Below are 13102 nucleotides of genomic sequence, written 5' to 3' on the forward strand. Positions count from 1 at the left end.
TTCCGCGGAGAGCGAGATCCCTTTTCAAAATCGCAAAACTGTGGGGGAGGATGAAGGCGAGACTTTCCCAAACCATCCTGGGCACCAAAGAAGGAAGCGCCACTCGGTCTTCTTTGTTGTTCTCAATGTATCAAGCAAAACTATTTCTAAGCCCACATATTCGTGTGTCATAGTTCAGGGACACAGGTCAGCGACAAACTTCCATGCTATTACACCCAAAGAGATTCTTTATAGTGCAAAATCACTCTGCACTCTGAAAGATACCAGCCTTCCTCTTCTCAAAATCTTTCATGGATTCATAATTTCTGTAGAAATCCACCTATGCCTTGCCTGGTTCAGCCACAGCAAACTTACAGAGAGCTGCAACCCCAGGGACACAACGAATGCTTCAACAACGTGACGCTGCAGAAGCCTGGCCAGAAGGCCACACACCTGAGAGTTCGTCGAAGGGCGGGAAGCCGTGAGAGTGACAGTCCTCGGTAGGTATCTCAGCCTCAGCACCGACGTGGCCACTCTTGTCCTGACCTCTTCTATCGTCCAGTTCACTGTTAGAATTTCATTAAGCCTTTTCCCGATCACCGGGTCAGGTGTTAAGTGTTCATTTTTTATGAGAAACTGTCAAACTGGTTTCCAAAGTAGCTGTACAATTTTGAATTTACTTCAGCATGTGTGATTTATACAATTGACCTTTGAACAATACTGGGGGTTAGGGTTGCTGACCCCTTTCACATCTGAAAATCCATGTATAACTTTTGAGACCCCCAAACATAAGTACTAATAGCCTACTACTGACCAAAACAATTAACATATGTTTATGTATTACATACTGTATCTTTATAATAAAGAAAAATGTTAAAATCATAAGGAAGAGAAAATACATTTCTATTCATTAAGTGGAAGTGGATTATCTCGAGAGTGTTCATCCTTGTCATCATCATGTCTTGGGGTGAGGGGGAGGTAAGAGGTGGAAGAAAATCCATGTGTAAGTGGACCTACACAGTTCAAACACATGTTGTTCGAGGGTTAACTGTATTTTGCTCTTTTTTTCTAGGGTCTTGAGTTAGGAACTTATTGAGACCTTTGCTATTTCTAATGCAATCATTTAGCACCTATACACTTCTCTCAGTACTCTTTTTTTCTTTTTTCAAGACGGAGTCTCACTCTGTCGCCTAGGCTGGAGTGCAATGGCGCGATCTCAATCTCAGCTCATTGCAAGCTCCGCCTCCCGGGTTCACGCCATTTTCCTGCCTTAGCCTCCTGAGTAGCTGCGACTACAGGCGCCCGCCACCATGGCCGGCTAAGTTTTTTGTATTTTTGGTAGAGACGGGGTTTCACCATGTTAGCCAGGTTAGCTTGTGATCCGCCCGCCTCGGCCTCCCAAAGTTCTGGGATTACAGGTGTGAGCCACCGCACCTGGCCTCTCTCAGTACTCTTTAATCGTATTACGTATGTGTTGATATGTTGTATTTTGCCATTTGTTATGTATTTTTTAAAATGTCCTGTTTTAGGTTGGGTGCTGTGGCTTACGCCTATAATCCCAGCACTTTGGGAGGCTGAGGCAGGAGGATCGCTTGAGCTCAGCAATTCAAGACCAGCGTGGGCAACATGGCAAAACCCTGTCTCTACAAAAAATAGAGAAATTAGCCAGGTGTGGTGGTGCATGCCTGTAGTCCCAGCTACTTGGGAGGCTGAGGTGGCAGGATCGCCTTAGCCCTGGAAGGTTGAGGCTGCAGTGAGCCAAAATCGTGCCAGTGCACTCTAGCCTGAGTTAAAGAGTGAGATTATATTTCAAAAAACAAAAAACAAAACAAAACAAAACAAAAAACAGGGCCGGGGGTGGTGGCTCACATCTGTAATCCCAGCACTTTGGGAGGCTGAGGTGGGCAGATCACCTGAGGTCAGGAGTTTTGGACCAGCCTGGCCAACATGTTGAAACCCTATCTCTACTAAAAATACAAAAAAATTAGCCAGGCATAGTAGTGCACGCCTGTAGTCCAAGCTACTTGGGAAGCTGAGGCATGAAAATTGCTTGAACCCGGGAGGCAGAGATTTCAGGGAGCTGAGATTGCACCACTGCACTTCAGCCTGGGTGACAAAGGGAGACTGTCTCAAAAAATAAATAAATAAACAAAAACAAAGATTCCTGTCTTCCTCCTTGCCCCATTGTGTGTTTTTAGTGTGTTTAGCAATTTTTCTATTATTACTTTCAGTCCTCCAAACTCTTAACTCATAACACATTAAATTTTTAAGAGATAGAGATCTTGCTATGTTGATCAGGCTGGTCTTGAACTCCTGGCCTCAAGCAATCCTCTCAGTTTAGCCTCCCAAAGTGCTGAGAGTACAACCATGAGGTACTGTGCCTGGCAGTTTATTATTGACTTGCATCTGATTCTATTATGGCCCAAGAACATACTCCACATGACCTCTATTCTTTTAAATTTGTTTTATGATCTGGGATATGGTCTATCTTGGTGAATGTTCCATGGTTGTTTAAAAAAAAAAACGTGTGGATAAGAGTGTTCTACATTTGCCTGCTAGATCATGTTGGCTGCTAGTGTCCTACCTTTTTTTTTTTTCTTTTTCAAGGGACAGGGTCTCGCTGTGTTACCCAGGATGGAGTGCAGTGGCTATTCACAGGTGCAGTCATTAAGCACACTGCAGCCTTGGACTCCTGGGCTTAAGTGACCATCCTTCCTCAGCCTCCCAAGTAGCTGGGATTACAGATGCATTCCACCACACCCAGCTTGTATCAACTTTTAAATGAGAGACTTCCTGTTAAATTCATTCACATCAAATAAGTTCCTCAATTTATAGACCACAATACCAAAATCTGATGAAGATTAAAAAGCAATATAGACAACTTCTTGAATGAAAATAGTTTCAATAATTATATTAGAAATTGAATCTACCAGTATATAATATGAATAATTCAACTATAGAGGCTTAATTTCAGGAAAGAATGGTCCAACATCAAGAAATCTATAAACATACTATATCGACATTTGTAGAAGAAAAACCACATATCAACAAATGCCAATAAAGGCATGTGGCAAAATTCAGCAGCTATTCCTTAAAAGCTAAATTAATCCAGGTAGCAAGACACTGCTTAAACATTACCATTACCAGCAGACAGTAACCTATAGTGAAATCCTCTATTTTAAGAGTTGGGAATAAGAAAGAATGATTGCTATTAGCTCTATTATCTAACATTATTTTTGGAAGTTCAAGCTAAGGAAATAACCCAGAAAGAACCAAATAAATTTTTAAAATTACATAAAAATTGGAAAAGAGGCAAAAATATAGCTATTTGCAGATTATATTTCTTTAAACCTTAAGAAATTAATAGAATAAAATTTGGTAAGGTGTCTAGATACAAGGTAAGTATACAAAGTCAATAGTTTTTCCATATCCTAGCATTAACCAATTAGAAATTGAAACTGCATTCCCCAGATTGCAGGAGAGCTCAACGTTGTATCATTCCCCCATATTATTGCATATAATTAATTTTTGATAATATTCCACTGTGAGATCATGATAGTTTATTCATTCTTCTATTAACAGCATTTGGGTTGGTCCTGTCTTTCCTTCCCTCCTCCCTCTCTTCTCCCTCCTTCCCTATTATGATCTTTGCATATGTTTTGTATATTCTTGTACATGTCTCCTTAGTCTGTTTTGTAATAGCTTCTCTAGGTTATATACTTTGAGCGAATTGCAGAGTTATGACTACAGAACTATTTGTATTAGTCTATTCGCTCATTGCTATAAAGAAAACCTGAGACTGTGTAACTTATAAAAAGATTTAATTGGCTCATTGTCCTGCAGGTTGTATAGAAAGCATAGTAGCTCCTGCTTTTGGGGAGTCCCCAGAGAGCTTCCAATCATGGCAGAAGGCAAAGGGCGGGGGGCAAGGTGGCAGAAGCAGGAGCAAGAGAGAGAAGGGGGAGGTGCCACACATTTTTAAACAACAAAGATCTCGTGAGAACTCTCACTATACAGTAAAGAGGGGATGATGCTAAACCATTCATCAAGACTCCAACACCATGATCCAATCACCTTCTACCAGGCCCCACCTCCAGCATTGGGAATTACATTTCAACATGAGATTTAGGTGGGGACACGTATCCAAACCATAGCACTATTCAATTTTATAAAATAATGTTAAATTGTTTTCAAAAAAATTTTTTCTTTTAACCTTTCTCTGTCTTCTAGGCTAGAGTGCAATGGCATGAGCATGGCTCAACTGCCACCTTGAACTCCTGGCCTCAAGTGATCCTCCTGCCTTGGCCTCCCAAAGTATGGGGATTACAGGCGTGAGCCACTGCACTCAGCCAATGTTGTTATATTTATACTCCTGACCACCAGTGTGTGAGGTCTTACTGATCCTCTTCCAACATTTGATAATGCTACATTATTTTAGCTAATGTGATGGATGGATAAAGTGGTATCTCCTATGGTTTCAATTTTCATTTCTCAGTATTAAATAATCTGAGCATCTTTTCATCTTTTTAACCTATGTTTCTTCTGAAGTGAAATGCCTGTGAGTGGCAGAAATTACCAATATCCACATGTTGCCCCAAATGTCTCATGCTTAGTCAGGTGTGGCCAAGTGATTGCGTTCTGGCCAGAAGGATATGAGTGCAAGAGGTTTAAGTTTCTCCCAAGTCTGGGCATTAAAAACACTGTAGACTGGCGTGGTAGCTCATGCCTGTAATCCCAGCACTTTGGAAGGCTGAGGCAGGCAGATAGATCACTTGAGCCCAGGAATTCGAGATCAGCCTGGGCAGCATGACAAAACACTGTCTCTACTAAAAAATACAAAAAATTAGCTGGGCATGGTGGTGTGTGCCTGTAGTCCCAGCTACTTGGGAGGCTGAGGTGGGAGGATCACCTGAGCCCAGGAAGTTGAGGCTGCAGTGAGCTGTGATTGCACAACTGCACTCCAGCCTAGGTGATGGGAGTGAGACCCTGTCTAAAAAAATAAAAATAAAAATAAAAATAAAAATAAAAATTCTGTGTAATCTTCTGACCCTATATTCCTGTGCTGTATCAATTTTAGACATATTTTCCAGGTGGCATAACTACATGATGGAGTAGAGCCACTCAAACTGCTTCAATGTCTATGAAAATGGAATATCATTTCTACATTTCTTAGAGTAGAACATTTTGTGGTAAACTTTTTTTCATCCTCCTTTTGATGGTTTTGCCAAGTTAAGAATCCCAAGCTGCCTCCCCCACCCCAGTTTTCCCTCTTATTTAATCAAATATTGACAGATAAACATAATTACAGCACAATTCACATAATTCTTCATGTTGTATACACACAATTCTTCATATTGTATACACAGACCTTTAAATATAATCTAAAAGGAATCTGCAGTCCACAATGACACACATACAGCTTTTCCTTACTTTGCTTAAAACACATTATTTTATTTGAGGCAGGGTCTCACTGTGTCACCCAGGCTGGAGTGCAGTGGTGTGATCTTATCCTTGCCTCCCGGGTTGATGTGATTCTCCTGCCTCAGCCTCCCGAGTAGCTGGGACTACAGCCATGCACCACCATGCCTGGCTAATTTTTGGTTTGTTTTCATTTTGGTAGAGGTGGGGTTTCACCATGTTGGCCAGGCTAGTCTTGGATTCCTGACCTCAAGTGATCTGCCCACCTTGGCCTCCCAAAGTGCTAGGATGAGCCACCACACCTGGCAAAAAAGTTTTTAAACCATACAAATTTAGAATCCCATCAGCACACACTTTGCTGTGACATAGTTCAGACACAAATAGGGTACAAAAAATATGCTAACATATATATAAACTTTGTTAATAAAAAAAGACAGAAACAGGTATGATTGAGATACATTTAGTCACTGATAACTAGTTGTGCCCTAAGGGACACTATCAAGAGAAACTGTGCTGCAGAGAAAACCTATATATAGATATACAACAAGAATATAAACTGTAAGATTAATACATGCATGTTTAATACTGGGAAAAAATCACAGACCTCCAAAGTTTCTCCACATTTCAAGTCGACAGTTATTTTTCTCTCAAAACTTTGGGGATTTAATTCTACTGTTTCTGGTATTCATTGTTACTGATAACTTGTTTATATTTGGTAAAATAAAAATAAGCTGCTTTTCCCTTGCTGCTTGCAAAATTTTGCTTATGGTGTTGTGTAGGCCACTGAAAAATGTTTTAGGTATGAATTTCTTTTTAATTATCTTGTTTGGAATGTTACACTTACAGGATAAAATGACTTTTTTAAATTTTAAGAAAATCACAATTATTATCTCCTCAAATAATGACCCTCCTTATTCTTGTATTTGATTTCCAGGACTCTAATTTAGATATATGTTAGGTCTTTCCATTCTATCATGTAGATCAGGGGTTGGCAAACTTTCTGACATTTTTTCAATAAGAGGTCGGATACTAAATATTTTGCCTTTGAGGGTTTATTTTTTTATTTTGCTTCTCCTTGTCTCTCTGTGATGTATCCTGGTATCTTTATTTGGATACAGCTTCTAACCCATTAATTTTCTCTTCCCCTATGTCTAATTGTTTTAACCTATCCATTGAGATTTTTAAAAACTGAGTCTATGTCAACATTTTCTTACCTAGAAGTTTCATTTTTTTTAATCTGCCTATTCTCCCCCTCCCAAAAGTCTTTTTTTTTTTTTTTTTTTTTTTTTTTTAACGGAGTCTTGCTCTGTCACCCAGGCTGCAGTGCAGTGGCACAATCTTGGCTCACCGTAACCTCCATCTCCTGGGTTCAAGTGATTCTCCTGCCTCAGCCTCCTGAGTAGCTGGGATTACAGGCGGGTGCCACCACATCCGGCTAATTTTTGTATTTTTAGTAGAGAAGAAGTTTCACCCTGCTGGCCAGGCTGGTCTCAAACTCCTGATCTCAAGTGATCTGCCTGCCTTGGCCTCCCAAAGTGCTGGGGTAACAGGAGTGAGACAACGTACCCGGCCAAAAGTCTTAAAGATTTTACAAACAGCTGTTCTACTGAAGTCCTAGGGAGAATGGGGTGCAAGTTAGTGGGTCTATATTTATTGTTCATTATTTCTGCTTCTACTTATTGTAGCTTGCTTTTTAATGTAATTCACCCTTGATCATGAGCTAATTTCATCTTGATCCTGCTTCTGCCAATAGCCAGTTGGGGATCTTTAGCTTCCTGAAGACCTTCATTCAACTTTCCCACCTCACCATTAGCCCACGGCACAATTAGCATGTTAACATGGCTCCAAGCATCTGACCTAAGGCAAATCCCACCATCCCAGCTGCTGACTGCTCTGCTCCCAGCTAATTTGAGGGTGAAAAACCTGGGAACCCCCTCACCTCTTCTGAGACGGGCTGTGCCTCAGAAAAATATATCCATGCAGGATATATTTGTAAAACTGGAAATAAAGTTGATAGGTTTCTAAGTTTAATTCTAACTAATCTCAATCAAAATTCTAATTTTAGTTCACTCAATTTTTGCAACTTAGAGTGATTATAAATTTCTCATAAAGTGACAATGAAGCAATTCAGAGGTTCAGTAGTAAACGGCCATAGTTAAGCAATTCAGAGGTAGCATAACTGACAATTCATTTGGGGAAAAAAGAAAGCTGGCTCTCTACCTCATACCATATGTAAAAATATCTGTAATACATCTGGACTTTTAGTGTAAAAATTAATTATAGCTGGATTTTAAGTGCAAAAGATATAAGAATATTTTATTTAGCATCTTGATGTGAGAATACATTCCTAAGCAAGGCATAATATATCAGACACAAGAAAGGAAAAGTTTGACTATACAAAATTTAAAATTTTAATGAAAAAAAAAAAGACAAGCTTTGAGGGACAAACAATAGATTAAAAACCAGAGTACAAATTGATAAGAAAAAGATATCCCAAAAGCATGAGTAGGCAAGTCACATGGCAAACAAACATAAGACGATCAACTCCACCTGTAGTCTGCGAAATGCAAATTAAAGAAACCTGTTCATTCAGAGTAACAAAAAAAAAAATACAGGCATAATGGCTTACACCTGTAATCCCAACACTCTGGGAGGCCAAGGCAGGGGGATCACTTGAGGCCAGGAGTTTGAGACCAGCCTGGCCAACATAGTGAGACTCCATCTCTATAAAAAACAAACAAACAAACAATTAGCTTGGTGCAGTGGCACACACCTATAGTCCCAGCTACTCAGGAGCCTGAGGTAGGAGGATCACTTGAGCCCAGGAGTTTGAGGTGGTAGTGAGCTATGATCGTGTGACTGCACTGAAGCCTGAGCAACAGAGCAAGACCCTGTCTCAAAAAAGACAAAAACATAAAAACAAACAAAAAAAAGACAATAATATCCAATGCTGGTGAAGATAATGGGAAAGTGGTATTTTCAAATTTATAAGGGTGTGAATTGCTCTAACACTTATTGGATTCAAAATCTATTAATATTAAAACTACTCCCTTTGACTATACCTTCTGACCCAGTGACCCTATTTTAGGAGCTCCACTCTTTGGAAACAGAAGTATAATTACATAAATTATGTGATTGCTCATGGTGGGAAAACGCTGTAATCAACTGAATGAACAAGGACTTATTTAAATTATAATATAGCTATACTAATGAATGCTGTACAGCCTTTAAAAATGAATTAGTGTATATCCTTCTGATGACTTAATGCTCAAGATGCATTAAATCAGTTGCCAAGTAACATATATAGATGATCATAATTTTGTAAAAACAAGTCCCTCAAACCTTCTATATGTTCATATTTGAATGGGCATAAATAAGACAGAATAATATATAAGATTTCACTTCTCCTTTGGGAGACTGAGGCGGGTAGATCATGAGGTCAAGAGATCGAAACCATCCTGGCCAACATGGTGAAACCCTGTCTCTACTAAAAATACAAAAATTAGCTGGGCGTAGTGGCGTGCGCCTGTAATCCCAGCTACTTGGGAGGCTGAGGCAGGAGAATCGCTTGAACCTGGGAGGTGGAAGTTGCAGTGAGCCGAGATTACACCACTGTACTCCAGCCTGGCGACAGAGCAAGACTCTGTCTCAAAAAAAAGAAAAAAGATTTCACCTCTCAGTATCTGAAGTGGACAGAAACTTTAATACCTCTAAATTTTATCTTTAAATCATATCTAAAAGCTTTATAATTTAAAAATTATAAAATTCATAATTGGATATAGTATTCATGTATAAATGACTTATAACAATTTTTGGACTGGCAAACTGGTTTTGACTGTTGGCTGCTACTTAATTGTGTACAAATTAATAAATTAATGAATGATATATATAGATAGTATTTCTACATAGAGTATTAATATCCAGAATATACAAAGAATGATAAAGAAACAGGAATTCCCATATAGAGTAACTATACTAAAAACCACTGAATTTCACACTTTAAAGCGTTTCATTTTAGTAATTTAAAAAAAAATACTATAAAGAGGTCAGGCGTGGTGGCTCACACCTGTAATCCCAGCACTTTGGGAGGCCGAGGTGGGCGGATCACGATGTCAGGAGATTGAGATGATCCTGGCTAACATGGTGAAACCCCGTCTCTACTAAAAACACAAAAAGAAATTAGCCAGGCGTGGTGGCTGGCGCCTGTAGTCCCAGCTACTGGGGAGGCTGAGGCAGGAGAATGGTGTGAACCCAGGGGGCAGAGCTTGCAGTGAGCCAAGATCGTGCCACTGCACTCCAGCCTGGGTGACAGAGTAAGACTCCACCTCAAAAAAAAAAAAAAAAAAAAAAATTAAATTACTATAAAGAAAAAAAGAATGGGCCAAGGATGTGAGGAGCCAACTTAGAGAAGAAAACCCAGGTTTTCTTCTAATTGAATTGTACTTACAGAAAAACCAGTGTATAAGCTAATTATTTATAGGAGGAAACACTGATGGTAGAAACCAAAATTGGTAGAATGACCTTAGGAAGGCAAAAAATTAGAGATTCCCCTTGAATGAGAGCACAGACAATTCATCCTTTGTAACAGAGGTGATAGCAGAGCATCTGAATAGTGATGCTTGTAGATGTGGTTTTGGAAGTCTGTGGAAGGTCTCCTCAGATTGCTTCTGTTCTCAGTCCAAGAGAAGCAAGAAATAGGTAGCATAGACTGATGGTGGGGTAGTGTTGATTAGTGGTCTGAGTACAGTGGAGATATAAAATAGTTGACTCCCTAGGGAGAATAAATGAACCACGGAAACAGTAAGACTTCTGGGCAGCATTAAAGTGAATTTGAATTTATGCTCACAAATTTAAAGTGAGATTGGTTATCATGGTCACATATCTTTCTCTAACCACACTCAGCTTCCTGAGTGCAAAGTAGGCATTCATATTTAATAAGGATTTGAGCTTTGCCAAGGGAATACAACAAAGAAAGGAGCAATGGAGTTGACAGGGCATGCAAAGGAGTGATTATTAATAACGTACTACAGGCTAGGTGCAGTGGCTCATGCCTGTAATCCCAGCACTTTGGGAGGCTAAGGAGGGCAAATCACTTGAGGTCAGAAGTTCGAGACAAACCTGGCCAACATGGTGAAACCCCGTTTCTACTAAAAATACAAAAGAATTAGCTGGGTGTGGTGGCATGTGCCTGTAATCCCAGCTACTACTCAGGAGGCTGATGCAAGAGGATTGCTTGAGCCCAGGAGGCGGAGGTTGCAGTGAGCCGAGATCGTGCCATTGCACTCCAGCCTGTGCAAGAGTGAGATGCTGTCTCAAATAAATAAAAAGATAAATAATGTACTAAAAACTTAGGATAAGCACAGAAGTGAGGGCATGAAAGGAGAGGTGCTGCAAAAACACTAGGATTAATGGATTGTAGGTCTTCATGAGGTCTGAGGATTGTTGGCGTCAAGAGCCTATAAGGAGTATGCTAGAAAAAAGATAGGAGAAAGTAGTGAGAGAATAGAATGCTTGAAACTGAGACTAAGGGTTTTTGTTATCGGTAATGACAAAGGAGTGAGTGGCTGAGGCTGATCTTGCTACTCAAGATCATCAGCAGAGAGGTCAAAGGACTGAGAAGTATCATTTGGAGAGTAATGGTGAGGTAGAGACTAAAATCTCTGAGAACAAGAAAGAGTGAACCAGGAATGGTAAATGACAATGGGTGGTATAGTCTGATGATCATGAAAAATTTTAAGACAGAAGTTTTTAGGGAGGAGGGAGGTGAGAAAGAGAATGGTCTATAAGCAGCACTACAAAGATAAAAACCACAAGAAAACAAGCACCAAAGGAGAGGCTGCAGGAGACAGCACAGAGTTCTGTGAGAGCAGGGGGATCTCAAACTTCAGTGTTACGAGAATGACCTAGAGGGTTAGTTCAACTATAGATTGCTGGACCCCACACCCAGAGTTTCTGATTTAGTAAGTCTTAAGTCTGAGAATCTGCATTTCTAAAAATTTCCCAAGCATTGCTGTGTGGTCCAGGGACTACACATTCAGAACAACTCAGAACAAAAGAAAGAAAAAAGCAAAAGGATTGACTATGTAGAGAACATCATTGATGACTTATCATGGATTCTAGAAAACACAATAAAAAAAGGTTCCAGGAGTTGGAGCAGGTGTGAGATGGGGCCAGAAACAGAGGCTTCACAAAATCAGGCTTTAGTTGAAGACAGTTATATGCATGATGTTAAGAGAAGCCAATCTTTTACTAAAAATAATGTATAATATAGGAAGCATTGGTTATAAACCAATAGTATTGACTTTTGTTTGCCAAACTGACTTTAACCCACTAAAAGTTTGTTGAGTATCTGCAATGTGCCAGGCCCCTTATAGCCTAAGAGGTTAAGTGCCAAGTCAGTTAAACGGAATAACCAAACATAGCTCTCTATAATCTTTTATATTATATAAATAAAATTTTATATATATATAATCATAGGACAATCTGTACTGTTTAGCACAAACTGATTTCTTAATTAAAATAGGTATAGTTGGATAAGAATACATTATCACTTTATTTATTTATTTATTTATTTATTTAGACAGGGTCTCACTCTCATTGCCCAGGCTGGAGTGCAATGGCATGATCTTGGCTCACTGCAGTCTTGACCTCCCAGGCTCAAGAGACCCAGCCCCCTCCACCCACCAACTGCCAGTAGCTGGGACTACAGGTGCGTGCCACCATGCCCCACTAATTTTTGTATTGTTTTTCTAGAGACAGAGTCTCAACATGTTGCCCAGGCTGGTCTTGAACTCCTGAGCTCAAGCAATCTGCCTGTCTCAGCCTCCCAAAGTGCTGGGATTACAGGCGTGAGCCACCCTGTCACTTTAATTCTGGCTGTGTCATGAAGGTCACATCACCATTTAGTTACTACTTAATCATGTTTTTTAAATGCCTGATAATTTAAAGATATGTCAAAAATTTATCATATTAATTATAAAAATAAGTGAAGTCAAGATAACTTTTTCTCTTCCTCTATAATAAACATACACTTTGAATTTTTACTTTAGATGGTATCAGAACACTGCCTGAATCATGTTACACTTCCAGAGTTCAAAATTTTAAAATACATTAAGCTGATACACATGATTTACACATAATTGCAACTTGAAAATAACAAAAGAGAAATATTTTACAGAATATTTAAATAAGTCTTATTGTAGTTAAAATATTTTAAACATTCATTGCTATCACATATGCATATTAAGAAATGTCTCATAAGTTTATATAGAAACTTACATACATAATATTCACTATTAAATATTACAAATAAATATTTTAGTTATTTTGACTCAAATTCAACATTTTTCAAACCATCGGCAATATTTTCTTGTTTTTTTTTTTTTTTTTCTTTTTTTGAGACAGGGTCTCACTCTGTTGCTTAGGCTGGAGTGAAGTGGCACAAACACAGCTCACTGAAGCCTTGACCTCGTGGGCTCAAATGATCCTCCTGCTTCAGCCCTCCATATAGCTGGGACTATTGGCATGCGCCACCATGCCTAATTTTTTTGTTTGTTTGTTTTTTTTTAGAGGCAGGGGTCTCACTCTATCACCCAGGCTGAAGTGCAGTGGTGCGATTTCAGCTCACTGCAGCCTCTGCCTCTTGGGCTCAAGTGATCTTCCCACCTCAGCTTCCCAAGCAGCTGGGACCACAGGTGCGCACCAC

Source organism: Pongo pygmaeus, chromosome 1, assembly GCF_028885625.2.
Source record: "Pongo pygmaeus isolate AG05252 chromosome 1, NHGRI_mPonPyg2-v2.0_pri, whole genome shotgun sequence".
Taxonomy (NCBI): Eukaryota; Metazoa; Chordata; class Mammalia; order Primates; family Hominidae; genus Pongo; species Pongo pygmaeus.